This window comes from Pan troglodytes, chromosome X (assembly GCF_028858775.2).
Source record: "Pan troglodytes isolate AG18354 chromosome X, NHGRI_mPanTro3-v2.0_pri, whole genome shotgun sequence".
Taxonomy (NCBI): domain Eukaryota; kingdom Metazoa; phylum Chordata; class Mammalia; order Primates; family Hominidae; genus Pan; species Pan troglodytes.
Genome location: NC_072421.2, coordinates 52,304,255 through 52,331,792, shown reverse-complemented (window position 1 = coordinate 52,331,792; position 27,538 = coordinate 52,304,255). Strand labels below are relative to the sequence as shown.

The following is a 27,538-nucleotide window of genomic DNA, read 5'->3' as shown; positions in this document are numbered from 1 at the left end:
TTCCCCCGCTCAGAAGTGCCTGTTCCCACTGCCTGGCCTCTCCCTACTCCCAGTGCCCGCTCTGATTGTGGAGCAAGGTTGGGGCCGCCTGGGCACTGTCACAGCCCGGCTGGGTGGATGCACGCTCAGGGTAGTGCTGACCTGCCAGACATCTTTTGCCTGAGTCCCCCAGGATTTGGGCACCAATGAACACAGGAGGGAAACTGAGTCGGGGGGCGGAAGGAAGTTCAGCACTGGCCTGCAGGCAGCCCTTGGCACAAACAGTCTGGGAGCCATGAATGGTGGTAGGAGTCCAACAGGCTTCTGGGCAGAAGGGGGGTCCCTGGTGAAATGCCACCTTTAGGCCCGGAAAGGCCTGAAGCCTGGGATCCAGGCTGCCATTCCTGCGGACTGGAGGGGGAACTCATGGTGCTTTTTACCGGGCCTGCCCATGGCTGCCCATGGACCAATCAGCATGCACTTTCTCCCTGAAGCCCATACAAACCCCAGATTCTGCCAGAGCAGCAGACTTCAGGACGACCAGTTGCAGAGGGGAGCTACCCTCTTCAGAGCCTTCTCTCTGCTGAGAGCTGCAGACAACAGGATGACAAGCTGCAGAAAGGAGCCACCCTCTATGCTGAGAGGTGAACACTCATCAGGACGACCTGTCTGCAGAGAGGAGCCACTCACTCCAGGCCTCCTCTTTGCTGAGAGCTGAACACTGTACGATAGGAGGAACTACGTACAGAGAGGAGCTACACACTGCAGGTCTCCTCTGAGCTGTTCTAACACTCAATAAAGCTCTTTTTCATCTTGCTCACTCTCCACTTGTCTGCCTACCTCATTCTTCCTGGACACAAGACAAGAACTTGGGCAAAGATGCCACCAGCCACAGAGGTTTCTGGCCAGAAAAGCAACACCCCATAGATCCCACAAAACATACACTTATTCTTCATAAAGTTACTCTTCCCATGGAGAGGTTACTCTAAGACAGAGACACCCTCAAGGGTTTTAGAAGTCATTTTAATCTCTGTTGGGATAGATGTGTGCAATCTGTTATCAATAAGCATGAGGAGGGAGTCATGGGCAAAATCTGGGAAACACAAGATCATTCATCTAGGCAAAGCCAGAACATAATCCTCTTAGATTAGTCTTTCCTTCATGAGATGCCATGATCATTTTTTATCAGCATGGAAGATCTTTATCAGTGTATCTATACTAGTTCAACAACACTATTACAAAAAGAAATTTCAGCTAATAGAAAATATCAAATGTTAAAGTACGCACAACCACAGGCCTATCAGGCTGAGAAGATTCTTGTCCATTTCTTCTTGGTTAAGGCCTGTATGCTAATCTTCCTCACCCACTCACATTTCACACTCAAATCAGTTCTCACCAGAGGACTCTGTGACTATAAAAGTTTACACCTTCAGCAGCTCAAAACAGCCATCTTCACTGATACCTTCTTGCAGTCATTTATGATAAGAACTTGGCATCTGCTGCCAAAGGCTCTGCCACCACAAACACTCTTCCTTGCAAGACCAATTGACTGGCTGGCCCAGATCAGGATTCCTTTTGTCTTCTTCATTCCACCTAGACAGGTTCCTTAATCCTTTATCTTATCTCTTTTTCTTCTTGATGGTAAATTTTACTTTGTTTGTTGTGGAGTGTTTAACCTATAACACTTGCATATTGATTTGGCATACTGTTATGTATGGTTTGCAATACTGACTGACTTGTGGAGTGGCTTAAGCTTGTGTGCCTGTGGCTCTGACTACTAAGTGAACAGGAAGAACTAAGGGGAAGTGTCTCCTTGGGAACTCCATGTAGTTCATGGCTTTTGTGATTGGATAGCATCAATAAAAACCTGATATTGTTGAAAGACACAAGCATGCATGGACCTGGTTATTTCTAATCCAGTACTTCTCATGATAAGCTGGCATAGTCAGCTTACTGGGCACAACTGGCACAGTTGGCTTACTTGGCATAATTGGTGTACTCAATTTTAAGGCCAAAGCCCCCACTAAAACTTCCATTGGAAATCACGCCATTTGACAAAACAAACTGCCATGCTCTCTGACAGCAGACATAATCTCGCCTCACCTTGAAAGCCTGGCTACTTGAGGAAAACCTTGGGTGATAAGACAACTTGCTCAAGTTGTGAAGATCCAACGGCTGACAAGGTCTTGGTTGATGCCAAGCTAGGAAGCTGGGGGAGCCAGGAATGCTCACATCAAGCAGGTCTCAATTTATGGGATGCTGACTGGCAAAACAAATTTTTAATTTGGCCAAAAGAAAGTCAATTATTACATAACCTCCACTCAGACAGTTGGTTAAGGTGGGAAATTGAAATATTATTAAGAAACTATATAAAGTAGCTACTAATATGGCATAATGTGGGTTCTAGTTAAGAAAATTAAGCAGGCATGCCAGAGGGCTCATCGCCCAAATACAGTACTTAGTGTTGAGAGTCCTTGGTACCCAAAAGAGTTGGAAGTCAGAAAGAGTCCCTGTAGGATCCCCCAAGGATGTATGGTCAGACTTGAGGGACCTGACAAAATGTTAAGCCTTTAATTACCAGAGCCCCCAAAGAAGAAATCCCTGCACTTTTTTTGAGACATACACAACTTTATTTAATAATCTGTAAAAAGTCATACTCTGGCAGAGTGATACATTCCTTATCTCAGCAGAAAGCAAACAATGTGTCTGACAAGCCTCTTCCCAAGATTCGAAAATGTAACTCTGAGCTTACATTTCAATGCTCCCAAGAGCTAGGCTTTTGAAGAAATTCCTGCACTTTTAATGCAAAGTAGCTCACAGATATACAGGGGTCCTCAGAAAGCCAAAGAGCTAGCTCACAGAATTTTAAGGAAAAGTAAATCCCTTTCAGATGTAACTTTTAAGGAGGAACCCCTGGGTCCTAAGGAACCCCAACTAGTGGACCTAGGAGAATATAATGATCCCAGAGGTGGGTGGGATATATGCAGCAAGACCTATAATAACTACAAAAAGAGTTATAGATTATAACAGTGGAAATGGCAGACCTCAGGACATCAGTGAGGACAGAGAATACACCACAGAAGAATTACAAAAACTAAGAATAAATTTTTGCCAAAGACAGACCACAGATGCAGACTGACTCCTTCCATTATGCAATAATGAAGCAAACACCACAGCACTATCAGGCACAGAAATGCATCAGATCAATACATTAGCAGAAAACCCATCACTAAATCAGAAATTATTAGAACTAACAACAAATTATCCAACATGTGTCCTATCCATCTGGGACTGGATTACATTAGCCTGATATCTATCTACCCAATATTTAAACCCAACAAAATTTGGTGATGGACTTAAATGGACTGATCTAACACAGGCACAAAAGGATACAAGAAAATTATCTATCTTAGGAATTATAAATGATGGATATAATCAATATACCATTCCATCTGAAATTCCAGCTACAAATGAAATTGAAAGAGCACTTATAGGAGCACCACCTAACCTAAAAGTCTCCTACATTAATTCTCTCTCAGCATGAAGAACCATAGAAAGTATACTAGAAAATTTTCAACTTTCTGCCGAATTATCAGGAACTCACAAGGTAACATTTATGGCAAATCTGATAATCTCAGGAAGGCACCAAAATTCTTTGCATTTAATACATAAGTCTGAATGTTTATTCAAAATGGACCTGGAGGACCTTGGAAAAATAAACCAAGGCAGACAAGTTGGCAACCCAGGCAAAATAACTGGCAACTAAGGCCACAAGGACCAAACTGGTGTTAGGTACAGTAAGTTCCTCTTCAAAAAGTCAGCTTGGTCAACTTCTTTGTTCTTTGTTCTCTATTTTCAAAGCCTAACTTCCTCATTCTTTGTGCCTCCTTGCCCCTAGTTACAGTAAACAACCTTCCAGCCAGTTCTAATCAATAATTCACACCTGTTCCCTTGGTTACCCACTCTGCAACTGCAACTATTCTTCCCGCCAAAACCACCAGTCCCAGCCTGTAACTCACATCCCCCTTCCCTTCCCTTATTTGGGAAAATATTCACAAATAGCCAATCAAGTCAGCTTAGATTGTGTGGTCTGACCCCAGCCCATGGGGGAGTGACACAGAGGTAGGGAGTGTGTTAGGGATAAAAACCCCTTCCCTCCTTTGTTCAGTGTGCTCTCGTAGTGGCCAGAGGTGCAAGCAGCACCCTTCTGCAGAAGTAAATTTACCTTGCTGAGAAATCCTTTGTTCGAGTGCTCGTTTTCTTTGTGACTCCAAGTTCTTATTTCCAACACTGGCAACATGGCCATCTAAGGCCACCAGCCAGATACCAAAATAAGGTCCAAAATAATGGACCTCCCGAGGTCCAGGGCCAAACTCACAATGTCAAAAACAGCAACAACAACAGAAAAATGTTGCAAGAAAATGTTTCTCAACAAATGAGAAACCCCCTGGGTATGAACTGTAACACTCAATCCTGGGGATAATAGACCATACATACAATTAACTATACAAATTGACAAATATATACATACTTATACATTTATTTAGACACTGGATCACAAGCTGTCTTAGATATAATGCACCAAACCTTAACACAAACATCCTCATAGAAGGACTTGGAGGAAAACTAACTTGAGGCTTCCCTATCTCTGCTTCTATATGGCTCTGTAACTCTAAACTTATACATTGCACTATTTACTATTCACCTGAACTAGAAAACATTATAGGAATGGATCGAGTTGTGAAACTTTTTAACCCATGGTGGTCTATTAAGAAACTTAGGAACTAAAATTCTCTTACATAGCACAAATTAAAATGAAGCGCATAAGACTGTCTACACCATACCAGGTTGCGTACAGTAAACAATATCCATTTAAGGGAGGACACAAAGAAATAAAAGCAAAGATTCTAGAACTTCTTAAGGAAGAACTTATTACAATTGGCATTTCAAATAACTTTAATGGTCTAGCATGGCCTGTCCTGAACCCAAATGGGAGCTATAGAATAACTATTAACTATAGAAATTTAAATAAAGTCATACCTAAAATGCCAGGAGTATTACCAGATGAAGTCATTAATAAGATCACTAACTGTAATGACAAATACTGTGTAACTATAGACATGTTGGACATGTTCTTTGCCATACCAATAGACCAAGAAAGTCAGGAATATACCGCTTTTACCTGGGAAGGCAAACAATTCCAATATAAAATATTACCACGGGGATATTTAAGTTGTCCAGTAATAGCTCACTCCATTTTATCATCACACATAGACCAGTCAAAATACACATCACTAACAATATCATATATAGGTGACATTACAATGGTAAACAATGACCATGAAACACTTAAACAAGAAAAAAAATCTCAATAACACACTTAAGATCACTGGGATGGACTATTAATAGAGATAAAAACACAGGTTCAAACACCAATTGCAAATTTTTAGGAGTACAGTGGTCATTAAAAGGGAGAAAAATCCCCACCACAGTGGTAGATAAAATAAAAAGCCTTAAGGCACCAAAGAATAAACAGGAAGCACAAAGACTTGCAGATTTATTTGGATACTGGAGACAACATATACTTCATTTAAACATCATCCTAAAACCAATATGTAAGATGACTAGGAAATCCTGACTTCACATCGGGACAAGAACAAACACAAGCACTGGAAACACTCAAAGACTACATTACCACATTCCAAACACAACATTAGCCATCTCCAGATACACAACTTAGGTTGAAAATTTTAATGAGCAATGAATATGGAACATTGTCATTATGGACAAAGAAACCAGATTCTAAATCCTTCCTACTGGTCGGATTTTGGACAACAAAATTCCCATGCTCTAAACAACAAATATAGCCCATTTGAAAAATATATATGGCTTACACATGAAGCCCTCACAAACATTGAGCCTCTGACTGGTAACAACACCATTACCATTGGATACCATATACCTCTCCTTCACTGGATAAAATTGAGTCCTGAAGAATAAATAGGTATCCAAATTGATTGCATGGAAATGGTACATCCAGGGTCGAGATACAGGCTTTAAGGGTCAACCAGGCCTCCTCACCAAGGAGATCCACAAGACTGAAATAAACTTGCTGGAATTTATTCTGAGGACAGGGACAATCCATGCAAATGTAGGTAAATGGGGCCCAGTGTAGTCTGATGTACTGTCCAACACCTGGTTTACAGAGGGATCGGCCTCCATGACCCAAAGCCAGACCCAACGGACAGCAACAGCACTCAGACCCCAGAAATAAACAATCCTGAAGGAAGCAGGTAAATCTCTCCCCACACAACATGCAGAACTGAGTGCAGCTGTCCTACCGGTCAGACACTATCAGAAAATTGAAAGAAAATTTATATTTTTACAGACTCATGGGCAGTTGCAAATGGCATAGTCCTATAGTCACATAAATGAAAACAAAATAATTTTACAATTAATGGTAAAGACATATAGTCCACATCTTACTGGAAGGAACTATATGAATTATCAAACTGAATTTAGATATTTGTGATGCATGAATCAGCACACCAAAAAGACAATTCAGAGACCACAAAATTTAATAACCAAGTAGATGCATTAACAGGGAATATAAACATTGACACTCAAAACATACCCAAATTAAAACTACACAGAAATCCAGACAACCCATGGAGACATTCATTACCACTTCTACAACTCAGGAGATAATCAGACAATGAATGTGAGATAGTACAAGTACCCCCCAATAACTATAATGAAACAGGGGTATGACTTCAAAATTAAACAGACCACTGTACTCCTAAAAACAGACAAGCCTATAATCCCAGCATTTTGTGAGGCCGAGGCAGGTGGATCACGAGGTCAGGAGTTCGAGATCAGCTTGACCAACATGGTGAAACCCTGTCTCTACTAAGAACACACAAAAAAATTAGCCAGGCGTGGTGGCACTTGCCTGTAATCCTAGCTACTCAGGAGGCTGAGACGAGAATCGCTTGAACCCGGGAGGCAGAGGTTGCAGTGAGCTTAGATCGTGCCACTGCACGCCGGCCTGGGCAACAGACCGAGACTCCACCTGAAAAAAAAAAAAATTAAACAGACACCAGAAGCAGCTTACATTCCACAAATGCTCCTACAATTACGTAAGCAGAAAGGACATTTAGGCACACACTCACTGTACAAGTGGCTGTCAGAAATCAAAAGGTGACATGACATCAAATTAAAAAGGCTACAGGTAATTGTGAATAATGTAAAACTAATCTGGACAAATATAAATATACTAAACCAATATACATACAAATCTGACATCTTTAATTTCTGCTTACAGGTAAATTTTACAGAACCATTAAATCGCTCCTACTAACAAAAATATGCAGTTACAATGGTGGATATATATAAAGGGATTGGCATAGCAACAGCAGCTAGCCACTCATTTGCCAAATATACTATCTCAGCCTTAGAAATTTGGGCGGCTCACTATGGAGCCCCCAAAATGATTGAAAGTGATCAAGCAACTCATTTTACATCAAGGACCACACAAGCATTGGTGGACCAATGGGATATATAATTAAATTTTTACCTACCTTGCAATCTTACAGCAGTGGGATATATAGAAAGATTTAATGGCTAATAAAAAGAGAATGGAAAGCCTTAGACCAAATGAGTACATTTCAACAAGCTCTTAACCTGGCATGTTTCAACTTAAATCAAAGAGAAAGACTATAAGAGCAGCCTCCATTCTTATCTTAATCACCCAAACTTAACTGTCACAAAAGATAAGGAAGAATATGATACAAATATTATACCTTACAAGGTGAGCACTAGACTAAATAACAACACTATCTCCCAACAGGACACTGTGGCCCATGGACACGGAAACACATGTTAGACTACAGGAAACAGGAGAGTTAGAATTAGACAAAATCTCCAATCTCTCTTTACAATGCTTTCTTCTAGTCATTGCATTAATATTATCCACGAGAATAAGTGAAGGTGTACTTCAATCCAATTTTGCTTACCACTAATCTAATATTTTTAACTTCAACATCACTCCTAGCTATCACTGGAATAAGTAAATACTTTACTCACTTAGGACATCAAGATGGCTACAAATTTGTGTAGCTTCTCAACTGGTCTTATCAACTTTCTCATTCACCTCATATTAGCCATCATAGTAACTTTACTGCCTTGTTATTACTTATATTGCCACCAGGGAGACTGTAACCAGATAAATCAAACTAACACAAGCACACACACCCCTCACAGCAGAAAAATTACAAATTTCACTATCTGCTTGTTAAGTATATTATTTGATTAATAATTTGCAGACTGACAGCTATAATGCATCCCCAGCATATGGACTTAGCCTCTCCAGGATCTCCATCATCCATGTATATCCCGCCTTGCCCTCCTTCCTTTTAAGCTTCAGCCTCATGTTCGCCACCTATAGCTTTCAGAGCCCCTTCACCAGATTTCCTTCAGGAATTAGCTCAAGCAGACTGGCCCATACAGGCAGGCATGGACTGGAATTTCAGACCAGACTTTGTAGAATCTAGGCGCCACTGCCACCTTCCTGCTCCTTACGTTTATGAACTAACTGCAGCATTAGGAGCTATTGAAGGTTTGGTTGAAAGTGTACACCCCAATGACTGCATAAGTCTTGCTTGGCTACTAACCTATTATATAAGTTGCATTGCTAAACTGCTTAATAAGAGAGGACAGACCCCACAGAACTACCTTACTTTGATCTACCCCAACCTAACCCAGCAGCAATACTACTACTGGAAGCAATCTTTGACTATACTACTTAGAGAAATATTAGGATGACATAGATTATTATATCTTAGTTTGTTTGCAGTGCTATATTTAATGCCTATACATCTGATAATAGCAAACATAAGATTGATGCAAATAGCTTAAAATATGTTAGGAGATATAGAAAGGAAATAACAGATACTACTACCACTACTACTACTACTACTACTACTACTACTACTATGTTTATTCCTAAAGTAACCATTAAAATTTCTGAGCCTCAAACACATACCTATCCAACAGTGCCAACTCATACAGCACCTAAAATCACATGATTACCAGAACAAATTCCGCAATATATACTTCATGAAAATATATCATTTTTGAACAATTGTTAGAAAGTCAAGGGACTGATAAAAGAATACTTAGAGCTTCAATTAGACCATTTTGTTCATATTCATTTGACCCAAAGCAATGCCTGAAGAGCTTTTACACACACTTCCAATCACTGTATCTTTATAGAATCTTTGCGTATATTCCTAAACATACTTTAGAAGAATGCATAAATGACATGACTAAATGAGACACCCCAACTTATGCAGCTACAATGAAGCATTCAATAACATCTCAAACCATGGATGGCTCACATAATAGGTAGAGAAATGCTAATAGAAACAGACATGCCAATCAAAACAGTTCATTACATAAGAAGCGCTATATCATACCAATCCCCAATCATAGTACCACAGATAGAACCATATGTTGGAAGATCTCACATGACATGCTTGGATATGATACAACACTCCTACAAGTCATTTGTTAATAGTTGGTATGAATTCTGGTACCAATCTGGACTTGAAGGAAATGAACATTATGATTATGAAGTAGATTCAAGGGATGACACAAGACTAAATATAGCTACAAAACCAACCACTTCATCTTACACCCATATATTAGACCCCCACAGGAAAAAGTGTCAATGCCACTAGGATATCCATTAGATTATGATATAATAACAACAGAAGAGGATAAGACATACTATAACTATCATCTAATTAACTTTCCTAACTTGCTGTTTTTTGGAAATTTTGCCTTCACCCACCCTGTTCATCTTATGATTATTATGCAAAAAGCCAAAATTATTTGACAGTCTCACAATTCTTCTTTTTTCTTTTTATTAGACAAAAGAGAGCTGGAGTAACAATTGTTTAATAAGGCTAAAAAATTCTCACTGGCAGAATTATATTGAAAACATAGATGACACCCAGTAATCTTAACTAATGCTGACCATCACTTTACACACACTACCTTTGAAACACACACTAAAACAATGTATGTAGATAAAGCTTGTCTTGAATACAAGTATACTTATACTTGCCCTCCACAAATAAGGAACTTATAAAGATAAAAAACAGAATCAACACTACCCAACAAGATATACATTTTGAGGGACAACCAACATTAATATGCTTTAACCTTAACTTTACATATATTAAAGCTACATTTCATTATCCCACGGATGAAAACCTTATCCTTGCCCATTCTACACTATAAGTTGCTTACTAACATGGTTACACGTTCCAAGATCAACAGGCTTTACAAAACAAAACAAACCAACAGACACAGCACAATTCAGACTTTGGCATAATACAACACATGCTAAATTTACAACATTAAATGGCAAACTTGGCTACAATATATCAAAACTACCTTTACACAATAAGCAAAGAGTTTATAGAGAATGTAGACAGATATGTTATCATAACTGGAAAGTCCACTCTATGGTGGAATGTGACAGAAACCAAAGCAGGCTTATGTTGGACACAACCACAAAAACCACACTAGTTCCCAGTCATCACAATAGATACAATGACATAGAAAATCCCTACTAAATTTACTGATTGCTGGATGTCAACATCTTCTAGAAACCCATGGTGGTACTGGACATTAGAAACAGTTATTTTTGATAAATTACAACAAACAAAATGGGAACAATTAATATTCACATCTACTCACAGACCAGATATATACAATCTGCTATTATCTAACTCACTCTGAGTACTTGGACCATTCACACTGACCTACAAAACAGCAGAGGTTATTGGCACATTCTTTACAGGAAATGAACCAAGAGACATAACTATATTAGACAAATTTACCAGGAAAACTAAGTATATACAAAATCAAGTTATTTTTACAATGTATCCACTGGTAATTCAGGATGATGTAAACTTTAATTTTGAAGATGTAGATAGAAACAATACACAATTTAAATCAATTAACCGGTGGGAAACACTAGGAACCAAAATAAATATGGATAAAGTCACAAAAATAGACTCAGGTATGTCAAATTACTTTTTCTTCATGATTCAGCCATTTGATGGATCATAGAATAAAGTTATATGGTCAGTCCAACATCCTATTTATCAAAATATAGCCAAACTAGACTCCCATTTACCTGTATTTGTAGCTAGAGATATCTCTTTTGCAAAATGCTATGTTAAACCCCAGAACCTTGGGCCATGCATAATTCTCAGAGGATGCTGGACTGACACATTGCTTAGGAACACACCACTGGACACCACAGTGTACCAAAGGAATAACAAACCCTCTATCTAAATTATTAAAACCAAATTTAGTTGAACCTATCCTAATTAACCCATTAAGATTAATTTACAAACCAGCACCTAGGAGAGTCAAAATATTTTTCAAAAAAGAACTTAAAGTCACATACATCAAACCACAAGTTATGTAATTTGAGGGACAAGGATATGACAAGCAGTTCATTTTACCAAATTTACCTTCACTAGATAAATATCATCTAAGAAAACCACCACAACTATTTGCAGCAATTGGAATTATTTCAAACTCAGTCATTTCAGGAATACAAGAAGCAAAAATTTAGGAAGTTAAAACAGACCTATGAACATAAACGTAACTCCTGCAAACAACTACCACATCTATACTTTCATCTATCTCATAGGCAATTAACGAGATATAGTCAATGATGACTCATACACACGACCTCCCAGAATCCCAAAAGGAATTCAATTACAATATTGATCACAAGTTAAACACCTAAAAACTAACCTATTTACATTAAGAAACTTTATGGTGAAAAACTTGCTGCAAACACAGTGTACTAGGCTAAGTATTTTACTAACTCAGACTTGGAATGACATAAGGAACATTATACACATCAGGAAAATTATTCACAGAAAATTGGGACAAAATGTCTATAGTTAAATTGGATACATCCAAAGCATCAGGATTCAGGACAATGTATATTAAATCTATTTGAATTAAGAGGAGGAGACTCAATGGCATAAGACACAATGGCAATTACACAGAAAGATAAGACATAATCTACATATAACTGCCTTAGAAAGACCACTATTTATTGACAGTCATTTTATACAAAAAGAATTAATATTCCAATGATCAAACACTATATACTCTACCTGTCAGGACAAAGTTCCTAAACTAGATTACTCACCTATCAGCATCACGAAAATCCCCACAATGACTCTAGACTTATGCAACTTCAATTAGATAATAAGCTTAGAGAGGAACAACACACTGACCTATTATAACTGTGAACGCTGAATATCTGAGACAGGTATCAGTTAATTTAGAAAGTTTATTTTGCCAAGGCTGAGCACACATGCCTGTGACACAGCCTTAGGAGGTCCTGATGACATGTCCCCAAGGTGGTCAGAGCACAGTTTGGTTTTATATATTTTAGGGAGACATGCAACATCAATCAACATATGTAAGATGAACATTGGTTCAGTCTGGAAAAGGCGGGACAACTCGAAGCAAAGGCTGGACAACTCGAAGCAGGGAGGAGACTTCCAGGTCATAGGTAGATAAGAGACAAATAAATGGTTGCATTCTTTTGAGTTTCTGATGAGCCTGTCTAAAGAAGGCAATCAGATATGCATTTACCAGGGTTATTCCTTGCTGAGAAAATAATTCAGCGATATTTCTCCTATTCACTTTCTGAAAGAAGAGAAATATGACTCTGTTCTGCCTGGCCTCACAGGCAGTCAGACTTTATGGTTATCTTCCTTGTTCCCTGAAAATCGCTGTTATCCTGTTCTTTTCAAGGTGCCCAGATTTCATATTGTTCAAACACACGTGCTTTTCAAACAATGTGTGCAGATAACGCAATCATCACAGGGTCCTGAGGTGACATACATCTTCAGCTTACAAAGATGACAGGATTAAGAGATTAAAGTAAAGACAGGCATAGGAAATTATAAGAGTATTGATTGGAGAAGTAATAAATGTCCATGAAATCTTCACAATTTACGTTCAGAGATTGCAGTAAAGACAGGCATAAGAAATTATAAAAGTATTAATTTGGGGAACCAATAAATGTCCATGAAATCTTCACAATTTACGTTCTTCTGCCGTGGCTTCAGCCAGTCCCTCCGTTTGGGGTCCCTGACTTCCTGCAACATCCATCTGCTGAGAACTTCCACTCAATAAAACATTGCATTCATTCTCCAAACCCACATGTGCTCTGATTCTTCCAGTACACCAAGGCAAGAAATCCTGGCATACAGAAAGCCCTCTGTCCTCGCGATAAGGTAGGGAGTCTAATTGAGCTAACACAAGCTGCCTACAGATGGCTAAACTAAAAGAGCACCTTGTAACACACTCCCACTGGGGCTTCAGGAGCTGTAAGCATTCACCCCTAGACACTGCCTTGGGGTCAGAGCCCCACAACATGCCTGTCTGCATGCTCCCCCTAGAGGTTTGAGCAGCAGGCACTGAAGAAGCAAGCCACACCCACATCACATGCCCTGTGAGGGGATAAGGGAACTTCTCCTCTTTCACAAGGAAGCTCTAAGGAACTTCAACAAGTTCATGACACATTCCAAACAGAATTAGCACAATTAAAACACACCACTGAGGTAGTAACACATGGACTAGCAATACTAAACACAAATAAAATAGCATTCAAACTAGATGGCTTACACAGAAGATGCATCTTCTTCCAAATGATTAAGAAGACTTTTAGCCATACCCCTTATGAAGGCTCATGGTCAGACTGGAACCCAATCAATATATTAAAAACTGGACTCTGGAATTGGTCTAAATATATCTGTGAACATTTAAAGAACGTTGTCATCTTCATTGTAAACATCCTCTTTGCTTACCATATACTTAAGATCTGCGTTTTCAGCCTTTGTAACACAAAATTGTAAACAAGTTACCAAGAGGAAATTAATTCCCATGGTGACTTGTCATTTTTTATTTTTGTAACCCCTTCCTCAAACATTGTTTGCATTATGATTACTAAAATCTTGGAGTAGATTGTATAGAGCACCCTTGACATAACTAACACCATCTTAGAAAAATACTCCATTTTATATTTCATAGGGCACTTTGCCAACAATAATAGCATGTTTTGTTTAATAAACAAATAAAACATGAAGACTGCATCCAACCAGATAAGGACACAAACAAGCACTCTTCCATGATCAGCTCTTACCAGAGGACCCTGTGACTATAAAAGATTAGGCCTTCAGCAGTTTCAAACATCTGTCTTAACTGACACCTTGCAATCAATCATGACAAGAACTTGGCATTTGCTGCCAAAGGCTCTGCCACGTCAAAGACTTCCTTGCAAGACCCATGGACCACTCAGCCCAGACCAGGACTCTTTTTGTCTTCTTCACTCCCCCTGGACTGGTTCCTTAACCCTTTGTCCTCTTTTTCCTCTCAATGAAAAAGTTTTACTTTGATGAAAAGTGTTACTTTGTTGTGGAATGTTTAACTTATAACACTTATAAATTGATTTAGCATACTGTTATGTATGGTTTGCAATACTGACTGACTTGTGGAGTGGCTTGAGTTTGTGTGCCTGCTGCTCTAACTACCAGGTGAACGATAAGTGCTAAGGAGAACTGCCTCCTCAGGAACTCCGTGTAGCTTGTGGTTTTTACGACTGAATTAGCATCAATAAAAGCCTGATATTGTGGAAAGGCACAAGCACATGTCATGTGGACCTGGTTATGTCCAACTTGTCACCATTCATGGCAGCTGTGGTGCACCAGTCTGTCCCACCCTCTCTCCCAGTTCCCCACTAAAGACTCCGAAATCCATCCTCTGTGTGCGGTTTCATAGCCTCAAAGGCTCAGATGCCTCAAATAATGTCCTCCTCCAAAACTCACCTCATCTTCTGCTGACCCTCCTCCCCTCCATGACCCACTTTCCTCCCCTGTCTCACAACGACAAGGCTGGCGGCAGAATAGCCACCTCTTAAAAGAACAATGACCTCCAGGCCCTTCCCGCTGTGAAGCCACCTACCACACTGCCTGACCTGCCCAAAGCCTGCTAACTCCACCTGACACTTCACTGACACTTAAACTCCTGGGAGGACTGACCTATGGACCTATCAGCTGTGTCTCAGTCATCCAGAAAGAGTCCAGACGGTAGGAATGTAACCAGCACCCGCGCAGCTTGGCGGCATTCACCACGCAATGCGAAGGGGCAGACGGGAAGACACCCAGCAAACATGTGCACTGAGGCCGGCTCTTGCCTCTTAGACTGCAGTGCCCCGCCCCATCCTACTCCACCCTGCCCCTTCCCAGGTCCCCACTAAAAACTCCAGAATCAGTTATCTGTGGGCAGTTTCATATGCCTCCAGGACTCAAATACTTCAGATAGTGTCCCCTTTCACAACTCACCCTTTTCTCAGCTGATCCACCTCCCCTCTATGGCCCACCTTCCTACCCTGTCCAGGGGGCGCCACAACAGCAAGACCATAGCGGCATCATAGAATAAATACATTAAGACCTGTTTCCTTTTTTTGGTTACGTTCTTTTACGTTTAAATCTCCTGGCTGGTAACTGATTTCCCTGAATATGCCTGTGGTCACAGTGCATGGTTCAGAAATATCCATAGATACTGGACCTAGGATTTAGGCTCAGTCTACTCTGACATGAAGTACAGCAGTGGTGACTATACTCATCATATGCTGTACTCCCCAAATATCAGCCAAATAACTTGTTGATAAGCAAAGCTAACTTTATTGCATAAGGCTGTAAGGAAGAGTACTTCCTGAACAGGGTCTTAGCAGAGTCTCAGAGGTAGAAGGATTTGGGGGACACTTATTCATATTTTGAAATCTGGCATAAAGCAGGTCTTTCAATGTAGGGGAAGGATGTGATTGGGTGGGAATAGTGATATGCTGGTTTTAGGTTTGGTGGACACAGCAAGTCAAGGATTTTAAGGCAAGTGGTTCAAAGAGTCTTGAGGTTGTAAAATGCCATTTGGCACTTTTTACTGAACAGTGGATAGGCCTTTTATGCAGTTCCTAGAATCAATAATAAAGTTATGTTCAACTTTTATCTTCACAGGCAAGAGATTATTGTAGTAATAATGTTATGTTAATGAAGCCAGTGGAATAGTAAACTCTTGTTCATATAGGCAGTAAGCTGTGTGTGTGGTTTCAGTTCTCATTACTTACTTTTAGATAACTTATGAGTGTGGTAGGTCATATAGGAAAGGGAAGGAGAGGAAGGGGGCCTTGATGAGCTAGTAGCTTTCTGTTAGTAAATTAGGACATATATGTGTGTGTGTGTGTACATATATCCTATTCATACATAATAATTGTACATATTTACAGGGTACAGTGTGATATTTTGATACACATACACAACTTGTAATGATCAAATCAGGATAATCAGCATATCCACCACCTCAAACATTTAGCATTTCTTTGTGTTGGAAACGTTCAAAATCCTCTTTTATAGCTATTTGAAAATATACAATAGATTATTGTTAACTATAGTCACCCTACAGTGCTAAATAGACCACTAGAGATTATTCCTCTTATTTAGTCTTAATTTTGTATCCATTAGCTAAACTCTACCTGTTCATCCCCCACCCTTCCCAGACTCTACTAATCTCGATTCCACTCTCTACTTCTATGAAATAAAAGCTTTAAGCTTCCACATATCAATGAGAACATTCGGTATTTATCTTTCTGTGTCTGGATTATTTCACTTAATGTCCTCCAGGCTCACACATCTGAAGCCCATACATGTTGCCTTAAATGATGGGATTTCATTCTTTTATATGACTGAATAGTATTCCATTGTGTATACATACACCAATGTAAATTAGATTGTATTTTGTTTACTTATTTCTTTTTTGTTGATACATTGTTGTACATATTTATGGAGTATATGTATACAAAGGACAATGACTAAATCAGGGTATTTAGGATATCCATCACCTCAAACATTTATCATTTATTTGTGCTGGGAACATTTCAAATCTTCCCTTCTAGCCATTTTGAAATATATGATAATTTATTGTTACCATTAGTCACCCTACTGTGCTATCAAATAGAAGTTATTCCTTTTACTTAACTGTATGTACCCATTAACCAACTTCTCTTCATCCCACCCACCCCCTGTTCCCAGCCTCTGGTCACCAAAATTCTACTCCATTAGATCAAAATTTTTAGCTCCCACATATGACAGACAACATGTCTCGAACTCCTGAGTTAAAGCGATCCTCCTGCCTCTGCTTTCCAAAGTGTTGAGATTATACATGTGAACCACCGATAACAGCCTCTGTTTTCTTTTAAGATGTACATTAAACTCACATTTGTGAGTTTTCTCCTTCATTCAGAAGAGGAACACTGACTCTTTCATCTGCCCCTTGGAGGTAAATTTTTCTTTTTAAATAAACTATGACTCCATTGAAATTCTTATTTCAACCAAGTTTATGAAGCACTGCCTCATTTAAATTATCAGGGCTATATTATGCGAAGATTTAGAAGATTTGAAGCTCCTCCAACCCCAAATCAACTGAACCTTACTTGGTGACCTGAACCCTCACCTCTCTTCTGATTAGGCTATTTCTGCTTTGGTTGAAGATGTTCATGGATCCTGCAAGGAAAACTCAATTTCCCTAATGTCTTGACATTTCCTATAATCACCAAACCTGTAACTATAGTGGATCCTACTCAGGATAAATGTGGTTTTAAGTTTATATCCTGTCGTAGGTTATTATATAAAAAATAACTACAGGGATTTGCTAATTATATCTCCATTGTCTAGGTAATATACTTGGGAGAGGAAAAAAAGCATTGCTTCTCTTGTTTTTAGAGTGCTGGCCTTCCTCCCTCTGGCTCCCCTTGAGCAAGGGATGAAGCCATTTCTGAGGTTTGGCAAGTTAGCCTTATGGGCAGGGCATGTGGCTATTTGCTCATGGGATGTGACACTCCAGTAGGGTTGATTTTAGCTGGAGTCTGGGAAGACCATTTTATAAGGGAGTCTCTGTTGCAGATTCAGTTTTAAGGAGAGCTTCTTCCACTGTGCAGGGCATAACAGGGTAATTGGCTCTACCCCAGTAAGGGCTTTAGTTTTAAGAAGTGCCCAGTACACTGCCAGGTGGTGCCTCGCTCATGGTGAATATCTTTGGGCTTAGGCTGGGAGCCACTTACAGCAAAAGCTGGTGGGTAGGTGTTTGCCTATCCATTTGGTCCAGAGGCACCTGGAAGCAAATTTGGCATGGCAGAAAATTCTCATTGTAAGTCATGCCTTTGGAGCAGATGAGAGAAGAGAAGTAATAGCTTCCTTTAGTTTCTCTAGTGTCTGTTGCTCAGGTCCCCACTGGAAAGCAGAAGACTTAAGGGAGACTCCATAGATAGCATCCAGATAATATTGGATGTGAGGAATGTCATGGTGCCAGAATCCAAAGATTCCTACCACATGTTGGGCTTCCTTAATAGATTTGGAAGGTTGGAGCTCTGGGGACTTGTTTTTCTACCATATTGGGAATAGTTTGTCTTTATGAGTTCTAAATGTAGCCCCCAAATTCAACCATTGAAGAGGGGCCTTGTACATTATGGAGAAGCAGTTGCCCATACCCTCACAGTGAGGTGCTCACTCATGGCTGCAAGGGACTGTGAGACAGCATCTTGGTTATGTTCAGTGAAGAGGTTGTCGTTGATATTATATGTTCCATGCTTTTCATGATCTGTCATGTGCCTACATTCCCACCTCATCCTCTGCCTCCCCAATGTGTACCTTTTGCCATAGTCACTGTGCTCCTCTAGGGAGCAATGAGTGCTACTGAGTAAACACATGTACATTGTCTCTGCATATGCAAGGACCCTTGTGACAAACACATCTATTGAGAGTCACGATTCCATGTCTGTGGGTGGCCTCCCATGATAATCCTCTTAGTTTCCACTCTTTTGTTTGCTATTCTCTGGAGTCAGATGGATAAAGCTTCAGTTTCCCAGGTAACCAACCATGGATCTGAGCTGAGTGACCCAGTGCCGATGTGAAGAAGAATGTTGCCAAGACAACGGAATCCATACCCCTTTCCAGCACTGAGGCCTTCCTCCCTCTCACTACCTGCTTGGATCTCAGGTGAGAATGGGAATTTGCTATGGCTAAAAGCGAGGGGATAGATGTGTGGTAGAGGGTTCCAGGAGAGAGGAGAAATCTTGGGATCCCCTCAGAAGGGACTGGAGGGGGGACAAGAGTCACCAAGAAAGCCTGCTGCTGGGCACTGAGATCCCAGGAGACAATGATGACTATGAAAATGCAGTGGTTCTAACACGTGGTTCTGTGATTTTCTCCAGCAGTACACAGAGCTATGAATATTTTCTGACTCTAAGCTCCAGGGCATAGACCCTGAGAAAGAATTTCTGTGTTCATAAAGGGCAGTGGAGCCTGGTATCACTTGTGGAGGGCAGCTGTAAGCCTTGAGGAGGCCCTGCTCACTTCAGCAATAACTCTCATCTGTTACTCCACTCTGTGTGTCTCTCTTCTGGTCCTCTCCTCTTTCTGTGCTCTGTTGTCAGGGTCAATTTATAACAGGTTAAAATTGTCCTCGGTTAAAGGAGAAGAGGAGGCAAGGATGTCTCAATGCCCTCTTCCACAGACTGATAAGACAGTGGGCAGAGGGGGAGCTGGAAGAGATGGTGTGCAGAGACCACAAATTAATTCGTGCTTCTCAGATCTGATTGGGGGCTTTGATGCATTTACTTGCTAAGACTGATCTGATCTTCATTATGAATGTATAACCTCTGTACTGGACAAGAAGGTGAGAAAATACTGGAGTTATGTTTAATCTGGTGTCAGCTGATGCTATCATGTGAATGGTCCATTTGTATAAATGCTCAGCCTGTTTTGCTGAAAATGATCAGTCTCCCAGATTTCTGTCCCACCTCCCTACTCCTTTCCAAGATGATTAATGGTGCGTATGGCTTTCCAGTCTTCATGGTGATAATGGGAAGGGGTCGGTGACATCTTATGTTGATTGCAGTGTTCTCGGTGGTTTGTGAGGGAATCTGGTGCTCCCAGGCTGACTCGGCCTTGGCCCACCCGTGCTGGCATCAGCAGACCCCTCTGAATCTGGGCCTCATCTCCCTCGCACATCTGGGCAGGGCTGTCCACACCACAGCCTCAGCTGCAGGGTCACCTAGCCCCTATCTGGCTTATGCTTGTTTCATGGTAGCAACCCTGGCTCTTGAATCAGCCACTTCCACAGTCCCCCTCTCAGAGAATGTTAGCTCCCTGCAGGAACCAAGATCAGCTCCAAAAATAGAAATTCCTGAACTCCAGCCATTATTCTAACCAAGGAGCTCACTATTTCATCCTGCAAAAGTAAACTTCTGAGTCCTAAATTTCAGTTGGGCAAAAATCTCTTTATTTGGAACTCCCTTCCACTTCTCTGACACACCTGTCACATGTAAGATAAGGCCCTTAGAAGAGAGACTGGGATGAGACACTGTCTCCATGCCTTCTACTCCCCCATGACTGGAACAGAACATTCTTTTGTTTTCCTTATCTTTCATGTTGACATAAGGATTCCCATATTAAATCCAGATCATAAAGGGAAGGCTTTAGGATTTGTACTTTCTCTTGTAGAATTCAAATTTATTTGGAATGTTTGAAGGAGATTGACTAACAGATAAAGAAACACAAAATGGAAGGGATTACCAAATACAAGTCAATACACTGTCAGTAGCAGGACAAGCTCTCTGTAAAAATAAACTTGGAGTTCAAAGGGAGTTGTATTAGTCAGGGTTCTCTAGAGGGACAAAAGTAATATATATATCTATATGGGAGTTTATTAAGTAGTATTAACTCACACGATCACAAGGTCCCACAATAGGCCGTCTGTAAGCTGAGGAGCAAGGAAGCCAGTCTGGGTCCAAAGCTGAAGATCTTGGAGTCTGATGTTCGAGGGCAGGAAGCATCCAGTATGAGAGAAAGATGTAGGCTGCGAGGCTGAGCCAGCCTAGTCTCTTCACGTTTTTCTGCCTGCCTTACATTCTGGCCGCACTGGCTGCTGATTAGATGGTGCCCACCCAGATTAAGGGTGGGTTTGCCTTTCCCAGCCCACTAACTCATATGTTAATCTCCTTTGGCAACACCCTCACAGACACACCCAGGATCAATACTTTGCATCCCTCGATGCAGTCAAGTTGACACTCAGTATTAACCATCACAGGAATCATCACGCTTTAAAAGGGGCCTACAAGGTGCTGCATCAGCGGTTTTTATATGTGTGTACAGAGAGCGTCACTTCTAAGCTATCTCTCCCCACCATTGTCTGGTAACTCCTGAGACTACTTGAGCATCAGAGACAAACTATTCTGAAGCTTGTGGTGTGTTCGTGGAGTTACAAGGGCAAGCTCAGGTGTCTGTTCATGTCTGTATTAGTCCTGAAGCTTTGTGGAGGCCTACATGACCTATTCATTAGTTAACATCTTCCTTATTCTCCCTCAAATTTATTGTATTTATGCCACTTAAAATATCAATAAAATAATTTTATGATTAAGAAGAAAAACAAGGCAGGGCAAAGAGGAGAGAAGACAGGGAGGGAAATAAAGAAGGAGGGAGGAGAGTAGCTTTGAGAAGGAGGGAGGTGTCAGATGTACTGAAGGCATCTGCACATATAGTGTAAAAGGATGAGGACGTGATCATAGGGTTAGGCAATATGAAGGCCATCGGTGCCTTTAACAAAAGCATTTTTCTGTTGAGAGGTGAGCAGGTAGAAGCTGCATTGAAGAGGTTTGTAATGATAATGATTATAGAACAAGGGAAGACAGATTTGCTGCTTGGAGCATCAGGGAAATGTGTCATTACCTTGGAGAAATATGGGATAAGGAACGGATTTCTGTTTTATTACATTTTGTATAAAATGTCAGAAACAAGAGCATGTGTATAGATGACAGAAGAATCCAGAATAAAGAAAGAATGTGACAGTTCAGGAATAAGGGATAATCACTACAAAAGTCTCTACCTTGAGAAGGTAGAGGGCATGGGATTCAGGTGAAGGGCCGGCCTCAAGTAGGATCCTGTCACTTCCTCCAGTGGGGCAGCTGAGATTACAAGTGCAGGCCCACTGCTGTTGGGAAGTGGTGAGAGTTTCTCTCCAATCGCTCCTGTTTTTTCAGGGGAATATCAAGGAATATCATGAGAAGAGTTGGTGCTAGTCCTTGTGGGGGCTATTGTAGGGAGAGGAGAGAGAAGGTACACTTGTGGAGGGTGCACATTGTTTGTCTACTTGGTTACAGGGGGGCGGGGGAAGGCAGGGGGTTGCCAGGCGAGTAGGGAGGAAGGAAAATGAAGAGATGCGTTTGAGGAGCGAGAGTTAATAGCTTTGAGTAAGCTGGGTAAGGAAGGTGAATGGTGAGGAAGGCGGTTGGGGTCAGTGGACAGGCCTCCTTGAGGCTGAAGGCTGTGGATGCTGGGGCATTGGAGAGAGGGAGCTGTTAGGACTGGATTGGGTGCTGCCCATGATGAGAGTGCGGGATGCAAGAAATAGACATCGTGAAGGGGCGCGGTCTTTCCTGAGGCCCAGAGCATTACCGCGCGCGGAGGAGACTTAGGTGGGGAGGAGGAGGCCCCCTCAAGACGGAGGAGAGCCGGCCGCGGCCTGGTCAGCCCCGGGGGCGCTGAGGTCGCCGGGGAGGATCCGTGCTGTGAGGGCTGAGAGGAGGACAGGGCGTGCGTCACATGAGAAGCGTGTCCAGGGGCTGGCTGGGAGGAGAGTGTCGATGGGATTGGCACAGGTCTCGAACGTGAGACGGCTGGGGCAGCCGTGCAGTAGAGCCTGGCCTTCAGCGGTCGCGAGCCTGAGCCATCAACTCTCAATAGCAGGGAAGGAGTCCTGCGGCTGACCCTGAGAAGGAGACTAGCGCCGACCTCCCCGGACTCCGATGCGCAGGCCCAGAGCCCGTCAATCCTAGGCCAGCCCCGCCCCGAGAGCTGCTTTTTCCGGTGGCGCAGGAACTTCCTGCTGGGTTGCTATGGTTCCGAGGGCGGGACTATGGGAGGCTGCCTTGTACGGCCGGTTCGTCGGGGCCTGTCTGACCGGTACTAGTCTATTCTCTGGTCCTCATCTTCATTCTGCGTAGCTTCCTCAGGTTAGCTCTACCGGCTCTTTGCCGAAAAGCAGTAGAAAGGATGAATTTTCTTCCGCGGTTGGTGGCGCTTCATTCTTGTGGCCTGCAGGTGGCAATATTGCTCCATGGATACGCCCAACTCGCCTCTCCCCCCGCCCTTCTTGCTTGAAAAAAATGCCGCGGAATCTTTTTTGAGAGAAGAGGTTGGTTCTTAAACCTGCCAAGTCCTGCTGCTGGGGCTGCCTGTTTTTTAGGGGGTGAAGCGGAGCGGGTAGTGTCTGTTAAGAAAACTCAGAGCTGATGAACAAAACCTTTTTGCTTTTGAAATTGGCATTCCTCTTGAGATGATGCCTAGGTTCCTTAGTAACTTGTATTTTGGCTTCTCTCAATCGTCTTGTCATTCACTGTCCCCAGGTTGTACTGGGCTTTGTGGACCTGGTTTTATATTGATAAATGCACGCACTCTTTTATTATGGAAGTGACTCAACCTCACTGTAGAAAATTTGGAGGACAAATACAGTGTAATAAAGAAAGCCAGTCTTACCCTCAGTCCCATCACCCAGCAATGACCACTGATAATATTTGTTGTTTCCTTAGAGTTTTTCATTCCCAAAGGTGCATTTTAAACACGAGTTCATATTCCATCGTTAGTTCATCTTTTTTAAACTCAGATTTTCAGTGTGAGTTACCGTGTCCTAAAAATCATTTGAAAAATGCTTGAAAATTTTTATTCATTTCCCATTCTAAAACAATACACAGTCTAGAAGCGTCGAAAAAATACTTAATAACTGAAATGGAAAGCAAAAATAACCCCTGACCCCCTATCTCATCGGTAAATGTGATCATGTAACCTTTCTAAGAACAGGAACTGTGATTGTTCTGCTTTGTTTTTGCTCACCATTGCCTTTTCGGCAAACTGACAAGAGTGTAGAGGAGTGTTCTCAACATACAGTTTTGAATACATGAACAAGTACCTTTTCTTCCAGATGTTTATCTTTGTAAATACGGTGTATTTTTAAATAATGTTTGGATGATACTGGATGAAACAACGTGGCTTCCCCCTCACCCTTCCACTTAGCACTTTATTGTGAGCATTAAATTATTACCATTTTGAAAAAAGTTTTGCTGGCTGTTTTACACTCTACCCAGTTTGTCTTTTATTTCATTCTTGCACTGGAGGCAGGAAAGCGTTCTGTAAACCAGTGTATAATCTTGTGTATGATAGACCGGTGATCTGAACACCAGTGCCCTCTTTGAGGAACCCCAAGAACCTTGGCAATTTACTGCTTCTTCCTGTATCACAGTTTCCACGTGAGCAAAATGAAGGTTATAATAGCACGTGCTTCATGGAGGATGGTGGTCACCATAAATAGCACAACAGGTTCTTAGTTCCTGGCAATTGTAGACATATAATTATTGTTGTTGTTATCTCCAGTATTCACAACAATGTGTGTATTAGGATTTGCAATCCATGAGACCGAGTTTGATAAAATGTACTCTTCAGATTTACATAGAGCTGACACCTTTCCTTCAATTTCCCATTTCTGCCTTCTAGTAGAAAATTCATACTACTAGTTTTTAGGGCCATTCAGTCAAGGAAATGTGTAGGAGGAAAGCACATTGATAGATTTCTTAAAGTTTATCCCTTCATTAAATGAAAAGAATACTTTTGCACACATATATTTTTTACCATCTCTGATTATTTATAATAGATTTCCAAAAATAGATTTACTGGTTTGAAAGGCATGATCGCTTTTAACTCTCTTGGTGCATTGCAAGAAACACAATACCCATTTATATTGCCACTGACATTATGTGAGAATTCTTGTTTTTTTTATACCCTAACCAGTATTTATCAATGTTTTAAAGATAATTATCTTAATGATTGTAAGTTATATGTCAAGATACTGATCTTCCATTCTGTCACATACATTGCAAATACTTTTCCTGGTTTTTTGCTTCCTAAATGTGTAGTTTTCAGAGGCATAGATAATTTTATTTTTATGTAGTCTTCTCAATCTTTTTTTGTGTAACTTCACTCTATTCTTAATAGAAGGCTGAAAAGGCTCCCTAACCACCTGTCCTGTTACTTATTTTTATCCCCATTCTTTGTGATTTCAGTTTCCTAAGTTACGGTTGGCTGCCAACTACTTGGCAGAATCTGAGAGGATTTCCTACTGACTAAGAAGCTGACTGAAATGGCTTCCAGATTTACATTAGTTAACACACCTTTTAGTAGAACCTGGAGGTGCTAGAACCTGGTGTGACAAGGCCAAATGGGTTACCATAAATGAGGATTTAGGCTAACCTTGATGCCCTATAGATACAAGAAGGTCTTTTAAATGGTATATTGAAGTTTATCTCTCTCACAGTTACTGGGGAACAGTCTAACCCTATTGACAGGGATGGAATGAATCTTTATTATAAATCACTTTAAAGAATGCTCAGGGTTGGGAATTAATGCTAACATCAGCATTGAAATTACCACCTTTTTTGTTAATATCCCTAAGCCTGAAATATCAGCTGCTGTTCAGAAGCAGAAAATAGGCTGGCAGACAATACCCATTCATGAGTTACAACAATTAGTCCAGCATTTTGAGGATACCCTGAAAAACAAAGATAAAACTACATGCAAAAACTTGCAACACTACAGCTTAACTTGAGGGAAACAAAAGACCCTCCACAAATACAAAACAAATAGGCAAGAATACTTGCATATATTGGGAGGAGGATGTTACTATGCCTACAATTTTATTGCTTTGACCAGGACACAAGCAGCCCAAAAAGCTGCTCGATTGGAAACAATATGATTCCCAAGGAATCTGTCCTTAGTGTCTCCAATTGCTTTTGATTTAGCAAAGAGAAAGAACTCTGTTAGTAAATGGCCATTGTATTAATCACGGTTCTCCAGAGAACCAGAACAAGTGTGTGTGTGTGTGTGTGTGTGTGTGTGTGTGTATTTTAAGGAACTGATACATGATTGTGAGGCTGTGAAGTCCAAAATTGCAGGTAGGCCAGCAGCCTGGAGACCCAAGGGTTGACCTTGCAGCTTGTGTCTGAAACCTATCTCCTGGCAGAATTCCCTCTTCCTTGGGTAACATCAGTCTTTTTTCTATTAAGATCTTCATCTGATTGGATGAAACACACCACCTATATTATGCAAGGTAATCTGCTTTATTCAGTCTATTGTAATCTCATTTTAAAAATATCATTATAGAAGCATCTAAAGTAGTGTTTCTATGGCCTAGCTAAGTTGACATAAAATTAACCATCACGGTCATCTACTTTTTTATAGACATTGGAGCCACAGTCTTCACCAATAGTTCCTCCCAATTTCCTTCCAACTTACCTTGAAGTAATAAAGAGATTTCAGTGGTGTGACTTACCAGTTGAATATATTCTTTCTCTTTACCCCTTTGCCCACCTCTTTAGGTAACTTCACATCTTAACTTGCCTTTCTCCTCAGTCTTTCCACCCAGTCCAACCTATCAGGATAGGATGTTTTGGCTCAATGAGGAGTCATGATTAGGTGCATATCTGAAAGATTTTTTCTTGATCTCCCTGAATGGGATGACCCAATGTACCATCTTATGGTGGCTTCCCTTTTCTATCCTGCACTGTTTCCAACTCTCTTATCCCTAGAATAACCTTAATTTTCTGATTTGTTTTTTTCAGTACCCCATATTTTCTGGTCCACATCATCTGCAGACATGGGGTAAATAAGTAATATTAAAGCCATACAAGTCAATACTGACACCATAATACTTCTGCCTAAATTGTCCCAGTATCTCCTAAAACTGTAAGTATTGGAGGGAATACAGCCCATTGTTGCAGATTTCATAGCTAAGGGCTTACTCATTCCTTGTACTAGTCTCTGCAGCACCCCATCTCCAGATAAGAAGTCCAAATGAATGTGAATAACTCTATGAATAAAGATTTAAGGGATATAAATTACATAATGTACACATTTCCCTTGGTCCCCAACACAAATATTATCCTAGCTTTTCTGCCTCCAAATTGAAAATAGTAGTAGGTCTCTCTTTAGCCTTTTTTAGTATCCCCTGTTCCTTACTCCCACTGTCTTTTTTTTCACATAGAATAAACAATACGCTTGGACTGTGATGCTTCAAGGCATCACTGAAGTTCCCTCATATTTCTCTCAGGTTTGCAAACTAAGATACATATAAAGAAGGGAAAAGCATCAGAGAAGAAATAGTGAAGGTAAAATAACTTTATTTTCCTTATTAATTGGTCGAACAGATAACAGTTTGTTCAAAATAATAATAGCAACAATATATCCAGTTATGTATGCTTATGTGTAAGCACATATGCTTATGTGTGCTTATGTATAACTGAAATGAGTGATAGCTATTATAGAAGGGACCAGAGGAAATAATTAGAATATTTTAT

General features: G+C 40.8%; 1 long non-coding RNA gene across 1 annotated transcript in view; it reads left to right on the top strand.

Moving 5' to 3' along the window:
• Nucleotides 1-18,816: 18,816 nt before the first annotated feature.
• Nucleotides 18,817-27,538, top strand: part of LOC107971161 (uncharacterized) — a 72,360-nt gene continuing 63,638 nt past the window's right edge. The window contains exon 1 of the long non-coding RNA XR_010154667.1: nt 18,817-19,136. This is a non-coding gene — a long non-coding RNA (uncharacterized LOC107971161). The remainder of the gene's footprint in view (nt 19,137-27,538) is intronic.